At 43.6% G+C, this 17,306-nt stretch overlaps 1 non-coding gene across 1 annotated transcript; it reads right to left on the bottom strand.

The window, feature by feature from the left end:
• Positions 1–8,684: 8,684 nt before the first annotated feature.
• On the bottom strand, positions 8,685–8,759 carry Trnap-cgg (transfer RNA proline (anticodon CGG)). The gene has a single exon. It is a non-coding gene; the product is annotated as a tRNA-Pro (tRNA).
• Positions 8,760–17,306: the final 8,547 nt, after the last annotated feature.

The raw sequence follows: 17,306 nt of genomic DNA, 5'->3' as shown, positions 1-17,306 counted from the left end.
TGCAGAATCACTCGAAATCACTTCTGCAAGTGGCTAAGAATCTCGTAATGAATAAAAATTCTGTACTGAGAATTCCAAGGTGGGAGATGCAAGATTCCTCCCTCCCCCTTCCCCCTCCTCACAATGCTATCCTTCTTTACCTACAGCAAAAAATAAATAAATTAATTAATAAACAAAACTAGAGAAATTTCTACTGTGAAACTATTTGCATACAAGAGAACGGCCCTTGAAATTTAACTCTTCAAAGTTTTAAGCCCTGCTCATTCCGGATATTGATTAGAAAGTGTTAATCCACAGGTGAAACCTGAGTATATAATCCCTGTGACATTTGATCAACGGTGTTCCATAAGGACAGGTTCTCATTCAAAACGTTCGAGAATTCAATTTCTTTGTAGTTGCATTTTTTAAAGGTGTACTTGTCTAGACTCTTGGAACGGAAAGGTTTTTTTTTAATCCGTGCTTTACACAAGTTTCTACAGTCCATTGTTTGAAGCAGTGTCACGGCTGCCATGAGCCGCGCGGGGTACCCGCCATGTCTCCAACGCCTTGTCACGGTTCGCGCGGCTCCCCCCGTTGGAGGTTCGAGTCCTCCCTCGGGCATGGTTGTGTGTGTGTGTTGTCCTTAGCATAAGTTACTGTAAGTAGTGTGTAAACATAGGGACTGATGGTTCAAATGCTTCTGAGCACTTTGGGACTTAACATCTGAGGTCATCAGTTTCCTAGAACTTAGAACGACTTAAACCTAACTAAATTAAGGACATCACACACATCCATGCTCGAGGCAGGATTTGAACCTGCGACCGTAGCGTGCGCGTGGCTCCCGACTGAAGCTTCTACAACCGCTCGGCCACATCGGCCGGTCTGTCATGTATTCTAGAAGAGCTGCACGGTCGTCGGTAGCGCCTGTTCTTTCGAGAAGAGTTACTATCTTCATATCTATGGTTAAACGTTACCCAGCCATTGACCTTCGTCTGTGCGAATGCGCACAGGTTTCCGGAACTCACCTTAGTGTGAGCCAGTAATGAGTGGATAGACAAATACCTATTAAGTACATTACGTAATCGGATTGTGGACGTTTGAGGATGTGAGTCTCACGGGAAGCGTGCGAGGGATAAATTCCTGCAGTCCTGATGTTCATTTGTGCCCTCGATGGCTCAGATGGATTGGGCGTCTGCCATGTAAGCAGGAGATCTTGGGTTCGAGTCCCAGTAGGGGCACACTTTTCAGCTGTCCCCATCGAAGTATATCAACAACACCTGTTGGCAGCTGAGGGTTTCAATTAATTATCAGTTGTGAAGGTGATTCGATGAACCCTTTGCCAGGAACTTTAATGTGTTTTGCAGGGTATCCATATAGATGTAGATGATAACTCGTCCCGTGTCGCACGTGCTCAAAATGATTCATACTGCAGAATGCATGCAAACATACTCACCGAAAATACGGACGAATATCAAGTGCAGGCTGCCGAGTGCTGCATATCCAGCTTAGACAGATCGGCTTTTCATCTACATCTACATGACTACATCTACATGACTACATCTACATGACTACTCTGCAATTCACATTTAAGTGCTTGGCAGAGGGTTCATCGAACCACAATCATACTATCCCTCTACTATTCCACTCCCGAACAGCGAGCGGGAAAAACGAACACCTAAACCTTTCTGTTCGAGCTCTGATTTCTCTTATTTTATTTTGATGATCATTCCTACCTATGTAGGTTGGGCTCAACAAAATATTTTCGCATTCGGAACAGAAAGTTGGTGACTGAAATTTCGTAAAAAGGTCTCGCCGCGACGAAAAACGTCTATGCTGTAATGACTTCCATCCCAACTCGTGTATCATATCTGCCACACTCTCTCCCCTATAACGCGATAATACAAAACGAGCTGCCCTTCTTTGCACCCTCTCGATGTCCTCCGTCAATCCCACCTGGTAAGGATCCCACACCGCGCAGCAATATTCTAACAGAGGACGAACGAGTGTAGTGTAAGCTGTCTCTTTAGTGGACTTGTTGCATCTTCTAAGTGTCCTGCCAATGAAACGCAACCTTTGGCTCGCCTTCCCGACAATATTATCTATGTGGTCCTTCCAACTGAAGTTGTTTGTAATTTTAACACCCAGGTACTTAGTTGAATTGACTGCCTTGAGAATTGTACTATTTATCGAGTAATCGAATTCCAACGGATTTCTTTTGGAACTCATGTGGATCATCTCACACTTTTCGTTATTTAGCGTCAACTGCCACCTGACACACCATACAGCAATCTTTTCTAAATCGCTTTGCAGCTGATACTGGTCTTCGGATGACCTTACTAGACGGTAAATTACAGCATCATCTGCGAACAACCTAAGAGAACTGCTCAGATTGTCACCCAGGTCATTTATATAGATCAGGAACAGTAGAGGTCCCAGGACGCTTCCCTGGGGAACACCTGATATCACTTCAGTTTTACTCGATGATTTGCCGTCTATTACTGCGAACTGCGACCTTCCTGCCAAGAAGAACAGGAAGTTGCTGTCTAGGAACAATCAGAGGTAGAGGAAGGGTTGATAAATACTCCTTGAATTGCAGACTAAACGTAAATAACGAAAATACATTTTTGGTAAAAATTTGTCAAAAATAATCGTTTGCCCTCCGTATTGGATTAGCTGTTTTGAATATTGAAAATCTGACTTCAGATTCGTTTTCAGCGACATTAAGAATATATATGTAACACTCAGTTCATGCAAATCGAAGTAATAATATAACTAAATGTTTTCCCTAAACTTTGAACACTTTTTTTTCGAGTAACGATTTTCTCAGAACGGCATGCAGTATAAATTAAAAGTGGTTCGATCTCTTAACTTCTACCTCTGACCCCTAAAAGTAAACACTTTTCTTAGGAACTTATAGCTATAATATGACATTTGTTAATATTAACTAATTTTTGTGTAGGCATAAGGAGTGAAACAAACCCCCCAAAATCGAACTCAAAGTTCGAATTAGCACTGTATCGTTAAATTTAAGGTTGTTTCATTGCGGTTAGGTATGCGCTCCCATAAATTTTATGTATTATCGACTGATGTTATCCATTTTCAATTTCAAAGAAATAATGTAGTATCAACTGATGTTACCCATTTTTGAATTCAGGTAACATCTCAGGTGCCACACTGCACGCACTCTACGTACTCCAGTCTCGCAGGCCCTTGATCAAATCATAATTACGGGCGCCATTTTTTATTGAAAATCTAAAATTAAGCTCATAGTATTATCACTCGTAATTCCCAAACAGATCCTTCGAATGTATTTTCATTGTCTCAAAAAAATTTCAAATGTACCCTTTTTTGCTCATTTGTATGAGAACCTGGCCGTAACGCCGGAATATAGTCACGAGATTTTTTTTCAGAGATGCTGTACGTTCGCGAGAAGACTTTCGTTCTGCGCGTGTCGAAGGACATTCCTCAGATATTACTGTGTGTGTGCTACTCAGTCGTGCCATTTAAGTGTACATCTTTGCATAGTTTTCCTTTCACGATGTAAACAGTGTTCCGCTCAGTTGCTAACTGGCCAGTGAGAGGTTCCGAAGGTATCGGATGTGCGGTGCGTTCGGTCTGCTAGGACAACAGCAGACTAGCGTGGTGCGATGGCAGAAGCAGACACTGAGAGAGCTAGCTGCTGGGACGCCAGCGAACAATTTATGCCAAGTAAGACGAAGAGGACTATTCTAAAATTACGAGCCGTCTCAAAAGTGTTTACCATTGGTAAATCTTGCAGTTGAGTCTGACAAAACTGGCAGTTTTGCCTACAGATACATTACAGAGATAGATACAGGAAATCCCCCCACCCCCCTCAATGAATTTTTGGTTGTGATGACAGGCCGATTGGTAGTGTAGCCCGAGATCTAAGTTAGGTTGGAAGGTGGTAATTTGATTGAGAGTTGTTTACGCCAACGATTATGAATGCCGACTAAACGTTGTGCGAGCAGATTGCCCTGTAGCGTAGCCTAGTGTTTCCGCCCGCGCCACATTTAACACACATTCTCTAACTGTGTACAAAAGTCTCACAACAGCAACGATAACTACGTTTCTTGTGGGGGGAGGGTAGAGTCCACTATGTAACTTTCACTGCAAATTTTAGTAACCGCCGAAACTAACCGAAATAGAAGCGTAATTTTAACTATATTTCCTTTTGTGGGAAAATAATGGTTCTCCTCTTTCGGCAGCAACTGTAATATGTAGGCGACTTATTAGTTTTTTTTAAAACTATGAATCATGATTTCAATAGACGCAGTGCTTTTTTTACGTTACTTGATTTGTGGTCTATAGTAAACAATGCAACGAACTGGTAAATTCTGTAAACTTTGACGTGTGTTACATAGACGACGTCTGCAATGTTCGTAAAGCCAAGTTTGCATATATTCTGTGTCTGTTTTTTTGGTCATGTACTGTATAATTAAGGGGAGGAGGATTATGTTCAAGGAGCAGTGTATTAGCAGTCTATGGAGAAATTGAGAATTTGGATCTAACGAACGGCATGCTCGGGCAGTTCGTGCTATTCTGTTGACCACTGTGTAATTGGGACACAGTGATTATGGCCTCTCCCTAGTAACCAGGGGACTCGGGTGCTAATCCTGGTCTGGCACAAATTTTCAAGTGCCCATTGACTAAAGTCTGTGCCCATTGTCAGCTAATGTCATTGTTTCGGTGTTAAATTGTATTTTGTTTACGATACGTAGTTTAGCTTTTTCATGGATAACAGCTTTGAAAAGCGTATAGGTTATATTGATATTCTCTCGTCGTTAGTCCAAGGCAACTATAGCGATTTATAAACACAGCTGTATTTCGTATTAAGCCTACATACGTAATTGTGTCCTGTTTTTCTTTACCAAGAATTACTTCGTAAGTAATTCCCCTGTAGTGGTATTTTGTTTTAGTATTTTGTTTAAATATTTATAGACTGCAGGCTTGGATGAAATATGAAACACATGTCCGAAGTTCTTGTTGATTCTGCAGATACTGTTTCATCCGTACTAGGGGCCAAAACATTTCATCTAATACAGAAGGACACAATTTGTCTCGAGATTTAGCAATTTTTCGTAATAGTTGCCTTGCTTCGATATATTTTTCTCTAATTCTTGTTTGGATTTAATCTTAAAACACACTAACTCTTCCACCAGTTATTCGATATGTGGTTTCATACCTTTCGTAGCCTAGAGTTCCTAAACGGTCGATAATATTAATAATTTCCTTTCTCAATTTTATTTTCTGTAAAATCTCCTGTTTATGGTTAATTCTAACGTGTTTCACGTTCTCACTTTTATTATTTTTATTTTTCTAGTTTTGTGACTGGTAGCCAAATGTTCTTTGAATCTGGTTTTTAATTCTGAAATAGTAACAGATGAAGGTCAAGAGAAGATTGCGATATATTTGAGGAGAGTGGCTTGGAGATTTTCTATAATAGACGTACACAGGTCATGGGGATCCTTACCTATATAAATTTACTTCGAGTGTGATGTAGCCCATTCTCTTGTCATGATCTCGGCCGTATCGTAGCACATTGTCTCGGTTAGGTTGGAGATTTCTGTTGAGAGTTGCCGAAGTCAACGAAAGTGATTACAAAGTAAAGACTGTGCTAACAGAACGATCTGTAGCGTAGTCCAACACGTTCTTTCTGTCCTTTTAAAGCCTCTTTTAATTAAAAATAACTAAAGCTGCAAGATACAATCACAAAAACTGTGTTACGTAATAGAGTAATCCCAGACTATTGTTGTGTAAGTTGTGTGCGTACAGTATTTTTTTTTGTCAGTGAATATACATTTTTTTACTCATTTGCTGGGTTTCAGTTTTCCCCTTTAACGGCAAAAAACCTTTTCCTGTGAAGGGCCCATTAGCTTGTCGGTTATATTTGTGACTTTCTCGACGGTCAGTAATTTCGTGATAGTCCATCCACCGGCGTCATTGTTAACATCGAATATAGATTTAAGTATTAGGAAGGCTAATATGAAGCTAATGCATGAGTAGGTCTAACAATTAATAAAAATAGAAATGTGGGTAAGATACTACAAACATCATAGTGAACGCATTGTTGTGGCCAAGATAGCCACGAATCCCACGCCTACCAAAGTCGTAAAAGTAGTCCGCAGATGATTATGAAACTGATGGAATGTGTGATGAGATAAAAGAAATCATTCAGATAGTGATGGGAGATGAAAATTTAATATTAATGGGTGACTGGAATTCGACAGTAGGAAATGGAAGAAAAGGAAACGTAGTAGGTGAATATGGAATGGGGGTAAAAAATGAAAGAGGAAGCCGCCTGGTAGGTTTTTTCCCAGAGCATAACTTAATCATAGCTAACACTTGGTTCAAAAATCATAAAAGACCTGGAGATACTGCAATATTTCATATAGATTATATAATGGTAAGACAGAGATTTAGGAACCAGATTTTAAATTGTATGACATTTCCAGGGGCAAATGTGGTCTCTGATCACAGTATATTGATTATGAACTGTAGATAAAAACTGAAGAAACTGGAAAAAGGTGGGAATTTAAGGAGATGGGACCCGAAAGAACTGACAGAATCAGAAGTTGTACAGTGTTTCAGGAAGAGCATTAGGGAACGATCTACAGGAATGGGGGAAAGTAATACAGTGTGATGGGGGATCTGAGTGGTGTACTGTCAAGGGGGAGGGGGTTCCTCAGGGATCAGTGTTGGGGCCGCTCCTGTTCCTTATTTATATAAATGATATGCCCTCAAGTATTACGGGTAACTCAAAAATATTTCTGTTTGCTGATGACACTAGCTTGGTAGTAAAGGATGTTGTGTGCAACATTGACTCCGTTTCAAGTAGTGCAGTACATGACCTCAGTCAATGGCTTATAGAAAATAAACTAACGTTAAATCACAGTAAGATTCAGTTTTTACAGTTTCTAACACACAATTCAACAAAACCTGACGTTTTAATCTCACAGCATGGGCATATGATTAGTGATACTAAACGGTTCAAATTCCTAGGTGTTCAAATAAATAGTAAGGTGTTGTGGAAAGCCCACGTTCAGGATCTTGCTCAAAGACTTAATACTGCCATTTTCACTATTCGAACGGTACCGAAAGTGAGTGATACTTCGACAAGTAAATTAGTCTACTTTGCCTATTTCCATTCACTTATGTCATATGGTATTATGTTTTTGGGTAACTCTTCCCATTCTAGAAGGATATTTTTGGCTCAGAAACTGGAGGTTCGGGCAAAAAGTGGTGTGAGTTCACGAACCACTTGTCGACCTCTGTTCAGGGAGTCTGGGTATTTTGACCTTGGCCTCTCAATATGTATATTCCTTATTGTCGTTTCTTGTTACCAATATTAGTTTATTTCCAACAATAAGCAGCTTTCACTCGGTTAATACTCGGCAGAAGTCAAACTCCCATTTGGTTCGGACTTCCTTAATTCTTGTGCAAAAATGTGTGCAGTATACTGCTGCATCCATTTTCAATAAGCTGCCACTCGAATTCAAAAATCTTTGCAGTAATCCACGCGCTTTCAAATCGAAACTGGAGTGTTTCCTCATGGGTCACTCCTTTTATCCTGTCAAGGAGTTAATTGAAAAATTAAGCTGATTCTCATTGTACTGCTGATAGCGTTTGCTTAAACTTATGGACTGATTTTCTCTCAGGTTCATGAACATGTATTTTTATCTGTTATTACTTTTATGTTGTAAGTTCATGTGTCGCCCTAACCGCCGTCTGCTTCACGTCTGCTGTTCAGCGAGCTACCTTAATTTAAGTATTAACTGTATTTTTCTTACTTGTCACTTCTTCTTCCGTGTGTTTTTGCTTTTAGGAAGCTTTAATTGTCGAGTGCTAGTAATAGAGTTACATAGATTTCGTGTTTGTTTTGAATACAGTCAGAGAGAGTCCTTGTAGTCAGCCATAGTGCCAGTAATGCTAGTGTTTGTTTTGAATACAGTCCAGAGACAGGTAGTACTATTTTCATTGTTTTCTACAAGAAGTCGTTAGCAATCACAGTTTAGTCAGTAATCAGCCACCTTTAGTGAATTAGCAGTCTACTTAAAAGTTGAAACTTCCTGGCAGATTAAAACTGTGTGCCCGACCGAGACTCGAACTCGGGACCTTTGCCTTTCGCGGGCAAGTGCTCTACCAACTGAGCTACCGAAGCACGACTCACGTCCGGTACTCACAGCTTTACTTCTGCCAGTATCCGTCTCCTACCTTCCAAACTTTACAGAAGCTCTTCTGCGAAACGTGCAGAACTAGCACTCCTGAAAGGAAGGATACTGCGGAGACATGGCTTAGCCACAGCCTGGGGGATGTTTCCAGAATGAGATTTTCACTCTGCAGCGGAGTGTGCGCTGATATGAAACTTCCTGGCAGATTAAAACTGTGTGCCCGACCGAGACTCGAACTCGGGACCTTTGCCTTTCGCGGGCAAGTGCTCTACCAACTGAGCTACCGAAGCACGACTCACGTCCGGTACTCACAGCTTTACTTCTGCCAGTATCCGTCTCCTACCTTCCAAACTTTACAGAAGCTCTTCTGCGAAACGTGCAGAACTAGCACTCCTGAAAGAAAGGATACTGCGGAGACATGGCTTAGCCACAGCCTGGGGGATGTTTCCAGAATGAGATTTTCACTCTGCAGCGGAGTGTGCGCTGATATGAAACTTCCTGGCAGATTAAAACTGTGTGCCCGACCGAGACTCGAACTCGGGACCTTTGCCTTCCGCGGGCAAGTGCTCTACCAACTGAGCTACCGAAGCACGACTCACGTCCGGTACTCACAACTTTACTTCTGCCAGTATCCGTCTCCTACCTTCCAAACTTTACAGAAGCTCTTCTGCGAAACGTGCAGAACTAGCACTCCTGAAAGAAAGGATACTGCGGAGACATGGCTTAGCCACAGCCTGGGGGATGTTTCCAGAATGAGATTTTCACTCTGCAGCGGAGTGTGCGCTGATATGAAACTTCCTGGCAGATTAAAACTGTGTGCCCGACCGAGACTCGAACTCGGGACCTTTGCCTTTCGCGGGCAAGTGCTCTACCAACTGAGCTACCGAAGCACGACTCACGTCCGGTACTCACAGCTTTACTTCTGCCAGTATCCGTCTCCTACCTTCCAAACTTTACAGAAGCTCTTCTGCGAAACGTGCAGAACTAGCACTCCTGAAAGAAAGGATACTGCGGAGACATGGCTTAGCCACAGCCTGGGGGATGTTTCCAGAATGAGATTTTCACTCTGCAGCGGAGTGTGCGCTGATATGAAACTTCCTGGCAGATTAAAACTGTGTGCCCGACCGAGACTCGAACTCGGGACCTTTGCCTTTCGCGGGCAAGTGCTCTACCAACTGAGCTACCGAAGCACGACTCACGTCCGGTACTCACAGCTTTACTTCTGCCAGTATCCGTCTCCTACCTTCCAAACTTTACAGAAGCTCTTCTGCGAAACGTGCAGAACTAGCACTCCTGAAAGAAAGGATACTGCGGAGACATGGCTTAGCCACAGCCTGGGGGATGTTTCCAGAATGAGATTTTCACTCTGCAGCGGAGTGTGCGCTGATATGAAACTTCTTGGCAGATTAAAACTGTGTGCCCGACCGAGACTCGAACTCGGGACCTTTGCCTTTCGCGGGCAAGTGCTCTACCAACTGAGCTACCGAAGCACGACTCACGTCCGGTACTCACAGCTTTACTTCTGCCAGTATCCGTCTCCTACCTTCCAAACTTTACAGAAGCTCTTCTGCGAAACGTGCAGAACTAGCACTCCTGAAAGAAAGGATACTGCGGAGACATGGCTTAGCCACAGCCTGGGGGATGTTTCCAGAATGAGATTTTCACTCTGCAGCGGAGTGTGCGCTGATATGAAACTTCCTGGCAGATTAAAACTGTGTGCCCGACCGAGACTCGAACTCGGGACCTTTGCCTTTCGCGGGCAAGTGCTCTACCAACTGAGCTACCGAAGCACGACTCACGTCCGGTACTCACAGCTTTACTTCTGCCAGTATCCGTCTCCTACCTTCCAAACTTTACAGAAGCTCTTCTGCGAAACGTGCAGAACTAGCACTCCTGAAAGAAAGGATACTGCAGAGACATGGCTTAGCCACAGCCTGGGGGATGTTTCCAGAATGAGATTTTCACTCTGCAGCGGAGTGTGCGCTGATATGAAACTTCCTGGCAGATTAAAACTGTGTGCCCGACCGAGACTCGAACTCGGGACCTTTGCCTTTCGCGGGCAAGTGCTCTACCAACTGAGCTACCGAAGCACGACTCACGTCCGGTACTCACAGCTTTACTTCTGCCAGTATCCGTCTCCTACCTTCCAAACTTTACAGAAGCTCTTCTGCGAAACGTGCAGAACTAGCACTCCTGAAAGAAAGGATACTGCGGAGACATGGCTTAGCCACAGTCTGGGGGATGTTTCCAGAATGAGATTTTCACTCTGCAGCGGAGTGTGCGCTGATATGAAACTTCCTGGCAGATTAAAACTGTGTGCCCGACCACTTGCCCGCGAAAGGCAAAGGTCCCGAGTTCGAGTCTCGGTCGGGCACACAGTTTTAATCTGCCAGGAAGTTTCATATCAGCGCACACTCCGCTGCAGAGTGAAAATCTCATTCTGGAAACATCCCCCAGGCTGTGGCTAAGCCATGTCTCCGCAGTATCCTTTCTTTCAGGAGTGCTAGTTCTGCACGTTTCGCAGAAGAGCTTCTGTAAAGTTTGGAAGGTAGGAGACGGATACTGGCAGAAGTAAAGCTGTGAGTACCGGACGTGAGTCGTGCTTCGGTAGCTCAGTTGGTAGAGCACTTGCCTGCGAAAGGCAAAGGTCCCGAGTTCGAGTCTCGGTCGGGCACACAGTTTTAATCTGCCAGGAAGTTTCATATCAGCGCACACTCCGCTGCAGAGTGAAAATCTCATTCTGGATACTTAAAAGTTGATTAAGTCTCTTCGGTAAATTGATTCCTTAGGATGGATAGGATGTGTGACTGCTGTGTACGGACGCTGGCCACTCTTCACGAACAGCTGAGCGTGTTGATGGCCGCGGTCAGCCATCTTCAGGCTGCTGCCTCGGAGTGTAGCGGCAGTGGGGAGTCTGGTGCGTCGCATGGTGCACCTCAGGTGTTAGATGCTTCACCCACTGTCCCTGCTGTCGAGACATCTTCGCGGGTACCGGGCACAGTTGGGCCAATGTGGAGGCTGGCCGTGTGGCATCGCCCGCTCTGCCTGTGAATGGACATGTGGCTGCTCCTTCAGCAAGGTCCGAGCAGGCACACGGGGGGGGGGGGGGGGGAGTTTATTAGTTATTGGGAGCTCCAACGTTAAGCTGGTGATGGAGCCCCTTAGGGAAATAGTGGAAAGGTCGGGGAAGAAGGCCAGTGTTCACTCTGTCTGCTTGCCGGGGGGTCTCATTCGAGATGTGGAGGGGGCCCTACTGGCGGCGATAGAGAGCACTGGGTGCACCCGACTGCAAATTGTTGCTGATGTCGGCACCAATGACTCCTGCCGTCTGGGTTCAGAGGTCATCCTCATTTCGTACAGGCGGTTGGCGGATTTTATGAAGGCAGAAAGCCTCGCTCGCGGGGTGGAATCAGAGCTAACTATTTGTAGTATCGTTCCCAGAACCGATCGCGGTCCTCTGGTTTGGAGCCGAGTGGAAGGCTTAAACCAGAGGCTCAGAAGATTCTTCGGAGAGCTGGGGTGCAAATTTCTCGACCTCCGCAATAGGGTGCAGAAATGTAGGGTCCCCTGAATAGGTCAGGCATGCACTACACGCCGGAAGCGGCTACGAGGGTAGCGGAGTACGTGTGGAGTGCACATGGGGTATTTTTTAGGTTAGATAATTCCCTCCCTAGACCCGACAAGACGCCTCCTGAGACGCGGCAAGGCAGGAGTAGGCAAAATGCAACAGGGAATAACAATATTAATGTGCTAATAGTAAACTGACTACGAGACAAGAAAAAATGTATTCATAGGTGAAAGCTCAAAGCTACGGGTAAAATGTCCCTAGGCTTATCGTCTCAAAGAAGAGATGGCACAGAGAAACAAGTGGGCATGTCTTACATAGCAAGCAGCCATTTAAACCGACATTTAGGACCTTCAAATAAGGATTTGGACTAAAATACTTTCATATTCGCACTAAGTGTAAATAAAACTGGTACAATCACCAATAAACAAAATTATTTTCATTGTTTTCGGGGTTCCTTTTGCCTTTCGGAATAAATATATTGCGAATCAGTAGTTAACATGCCTGGTTCCCCAAACAGGAGACGACTAGAAACTTCCGAAATGTGGTGGTGTAGAAGAATGCTAAAAAAGCTTTGATCGAATAGCTGAAGGGGAGATACGAAATCAGATTAGGGAGCAGAGAAATTAATGGCACAAATTGACAAAAAGAAGCGATCGTGGGTAAATGTCATATTTCGATTCCACCCATCCACTGTAACCCATGACGTTCTGCATGACGTTGATTAGTTGCATTTCGAAGGATACCAGTGGCCTTATTAAATGTTAACTGTGATTGCCTTCGTTTCTAGAACAATTTATAATGTTCGTTAACTATGATTTTTTTTCGGAATATATCGTGATGAACTCTGGGAGGAACCACTGAACACAGCTTAAATTGTCGTTGAAGAAACGAGTAGTGATTGTATTTTTATCTTTCTTATCCGACACGTTGGGGTATCCAAGGTATAATGGGGTACACAGTTGAAAACTTTGATTAAATGTACAAAATTGATAAATAAGAGAGCTACAAATTTTTATATGAACACATTATGATGTATTAATCAGAAAAATACAAGAACATTGCCATAAAATAAAACAACAATATTTTCTGACTCAAAAACAGAAATTTATATCATTTGCACGCGGTAGAATGGGGTGGTAAATACAAGTGATTACAAAAACGTATAAAATTATCGGAAATGCAGAAAATATTGGCTTGCTCGGAATTTTTTTTAGTTCAAAGTGAGTATTAATGTCAAACTACAGTTTTCATGTATCGTATCCTTTTCTTGAGGCTGTTTACAAAATTCACACACGGGGAGACACTCATCATCTTCGCTATCTATTCCTGCACAAGAATCGTGTGTCCATTTTTTGCACGTGCAACAAGCTACCCAACCTCCAACTGATTTTGAATATAACCCACCACAATATACACATTGACAGTCAGAACTTTCCTCGTAATCACTCTCGTTAGTATTGTATTCTCTCTCCTTTTTTCCATTTACCTTCAGATTCTTTCTCTCTTTTTTGAGTTCTTAACTTTATTCTCTTTCGCAAAAAGTTTTCTGTTTGCTCTTTCTTCTTTGTCAAAGTTCTTTTTTCTGTTTCTCCCATTAATGACTTTTAACTCTTTTTTTGTACGGCGAATCAGTTAAAACAACGTTCTTCCCCATTTTCAGTCTCGCTCTTCTCTTGCTTTCGTTAACTTTTGACAAGAAAATCAGAATCTCAGGTGAAATATGAAATGAGGAGGTTGTGTTGTCAGTTGTCATCCAAGAGCACCCAAGATTAGAACAATTAGCCCCAATAACTTTGTTATTCTTAGGCGGCAGTTCATTGTAACAAATAGCTGAAACCTCGTCCGCTTGATTATCCAGCCCGTTTGAGTCGTCTTTTTCAGCTGGTGTGCTAGGTGGAGGCAATTACAATTGTTCAGATATAATAACCCCTTTATCTGACGGCCTATCACGTCCGCTGTCAGTTGTGTGTGCCGGGAGGAAGTGTGCGTCGTGAATATGGATGGGTCCGTGGGCCATATTGCAGTAGCTTCAAACCTTTAATAGCGGTTTTCATTTTTGCGCTTTAGACGAAAGCTGAACCAAAAAGCGTTGAAATTTGAAAGACAGTTACGACTTTCCCTGCGTGGCTTCGCAGCCATTTTCGAAGCTGATCACTATAACGAGGATTTATAAAACAAACATCAAGCGGCTGAAGTCTGTGAGAGCAATGTGGTGGTGAAGAAACGCCACTCTCCCTCGCGTTGTCCATAACGTCATTGTTCGTGGTATGAGCTGAGTGGCCATCTGATATAAGGAGAACTGGGACGTGCTTTGATGCCTTAGAAAATACCACAAATTGTGGAAACCATACAAAGAATGACTCTGTGGCCATCAATGCGGTGCTGTGGACCTCAGCGCAACCTCCTGCTGCCAGTCCTAACTCAAATTCTTTCTGCTTCTTCTTTCGTGGAAAAATAATCGTAGGAGGAATGTCAGCTCCGCTTGCTGAAGTACTAATGAGGCTGGTTGCAGTTTCGCCCCTTTTTGCAGAGGTTAACGATCGCACTGGACGGTTCCCTTTGCAAGCTGCGATGTTCGATTGGTTTTTAGCATTAACCGAGACGCCTGTTCCATCACAATTAGTTATTTGAGAAGTCATTAGTTTGTGATTGTCAGTTACATTTGTTAGCAACGAAAAAAACCTATCGACAGCTACTTTGTTAAAATCAATGATTCTTGTACTAGATTTTGCTTCGGGCTTGCGAACAAATCCGAATTTGCTTCTTCATTGTTTCATGATGTAATAAAGATTTCTATTTGTTTTGCTCGAAATTTTCGAAAAGGTATCTGGGGAACGTGCAAAAATTGAAATGGCAAAACTGTGCACCTGCCGAAATACGAGTGCGTATACTCATTTGAAAAAATGTTCCTAAACTGCTTCTGATACGCTAGAGGTTACCGCACAGTAAACAGCAATTGTAGTTGACCGTTTGCCTGCACCGTATAGAGTACGGCCAATAAAATATTTTTGTAGGGAGGACACATCATCTCATCCTGAATGAAGAGTTCATCTATACGTGTAAATGTAACCACTTGTGCCAGAGGGAGTGTGTTGGTAGCCTTACTGTTCATGTTGTATATTAACATTACAGATAATATAAGTAAGCTCACATATTTCGAAAATGATGCAGATATCGACATAGAGGTAACAAAGTCCGTGTGAAGCGATATGCACATACAGGGGATAATAAAAATGTGACCACCTATACTTGCATCTACATGGATACTCTGCAAATCACATTTAAGTGCCTGGCAGATTGTTCATCGAACCACCTTCACAAGTCTCTATTATTCCAATCTCGCATAGCACCCGGAAAGAATGATCACCTGTGTCTTTCCATACGAGCTCTGACTTCCCTTATTTTATCGTTGTGGTCGTTTCTCCCTACGTAGGTCGGTGTCAACAAAATATTTTCGCATTCGGAGGAAAAAGTTGGTGATTGGAATTTCGTGAGAAGATTCCGTCGCAAAGAAAAACGCTTTTCTTTTAATGATGTCCAGCCAAAATCCTGTATCATTTGTGTGACACACTTTCTCATATTTCGCGATAATAGGAGGACGTGCTGCCTTTCATTGGACTTTTTAGATCTACTCCGTCAGTCCTATCTTGTAAGGATCCCACATTTCCCAGCAGTATTCTAAAAGAGGACGGACAAGCGTAGTGTAGGCAGTGTCCTTTCTAGGTCTGTTACGTTTTCTAAGTGTTGTGCCAATAAAACGCAGTCTTTGGTTAGCCTTAACCGCAACATTTTCTATGTGTTCTTTCCAATTTAAGTTGTTCGTTATTGTATAATAATAATGGCGTGTGACGAGGGCCTCCCATCGGGTAGACCGTTCGCCTGGTGCAAGTCTTTCGATTTGACGCCACTTCGGCGACTTGCGCGTCGATGGGGATGAAATGATGATTAGTACAACACAACACCCAGTCCCTGGGCGGAGAAAATCTCCGACCCAGCCGGGAATCGAAGGAATCTTAGGATTGACAGTCTGTCGTGCTGACCACTCAGCTACCGGGGGCGGACGTTAGTTATTGTAATACCTTGTTATTTAGTTGACTTTACGGCTTTTAGATTAGACTGCAACTTCTCTCATAGTGATTAGTCCATTCTGCTTCACCAGCAATATTGCGGGATCAGTAACGACCTGATTTGTTGATATTGCGGGCGTACCTTAACTGGCTTCTGTCTTCATTGATTAGCGGCTACCTTTGAAATGGTTGTACCACTCCTTTAGCCCTGCAGTACCCATTACTTTGTCCACAAACACACGATGGTTTCAACTTGAGAATCGCCAAGCTTGGAGCCAAATGTGATGTAAAGACGTCATTTTGCTCAGAATACTAAATCCAACGTGTACGACTTGCAAGTGTTCCGAAGTAGTGGAGAAAATCAGGTATGTGTGCTAAATATGCCTGAAAACATGAGCCCATGCGCGCCCTGATACCATTGTTGATTTCAACAATTAAAAAAGGTCGGATATTTTTTGAACAGCTCATGTATATAAGCCATCGCCAGTGATGTCGAAAGAGCAAGATACCCCTAACTACGCCAGTTGATTAGGTAGTTCGAATGGAGCGGTCTATTGTCTGACGTATCTCCATAACAGCTCCGAACCGAATACCCCAAAGTTCGACAAATGGTTCAAATGGCTCTGAGCACTATGGGTCTTAACATCTATGGTCATCAGTCTCCTAGAACTTAGAACTACGTAAACCTAACTAACCTAAGGACATCACACAACACCCAGCCATCACGAGGCAGACAAAATCCCTGACCCCGCCGTGAATCGAACCCGGGAACCCAGACGCGGAAAGCGAGAACGCTACCTTCACGTCAGGAATCAAGCTGAGCTCAGAAGGGCGCAAGTCCGGGTCTGTCTCAGGCCGATACTGATCTTCGGCCTGACGTGGCTGCTTGTCCTGTTCCAGGTGTTGCCCCTCAGTCTGCAAGATCCAAGCAGTCGCAGAGGGTGGTCTTACTGGTAGTTGGGAGCTCCAACGTCAGGCGCGTAATGAGGCAGAGAGGGGAAGAGAGGGGAAGAAAACCAATGTGCAATCCGTGTGCATACCGGGGTGAGTTATTCCAGATGTGAAAAAGGGTCCTTCCGGATGCCATGAAGGGTACAGGTTGCACCCATTTGCAGGTGGTCGCTCATGTCGGCACCAATGATGTGTGTCGCTATGGATCAGAGGAAACCCTCCCTGGCTATCTGATTTGGTGAAGACTGCCAGTCTCGCTAGCCGGATGAAAGCAGAGCTCACCGCTCACCATCTGTAGCATCGTCGACAGGACTGACTGCGGGCCTTTGGTAAAGAGCTGAGTAAAGGGTCTGAATCAGAGGCTGAGATTGTTCTGCGACCGTGTGGGCTGCAGATTCCTCGACTTGAGCCATAGGGTGGTGGGGTTTCGGGTTCCGCTGGATAGGTCAGGAGTCCAATACACGCAACAAGCGGCTACACGGGTAGCAGGGGTTGTGTGGCGTGAGCTGGGCGGTTTTTTAGGTTAGATGGCATTGGGCAAGTACAGAAAGG

The sequence above is a fragment of the Schistocerca gregaria genome, unplaced genomic scaffold, assembly GCF_023897955.1.
Source record: "Schistocerca gregaria isolate iqSchGreg1 unplaced genomic scaffold, iqSchGreg1.2 ptg000292l, whole genome shotgun sequence".
NCBI classification, from domain to species: domain Eukaryota; kingdom Metazoa; phylum Arthropoda; class Insecta; order Orthoptera; family Acrididae; genus Schistocerca; species Schistocerca gregaria.
This window is presented reverse-complemented; position numbering and strand designations above follow the sequence as displayed.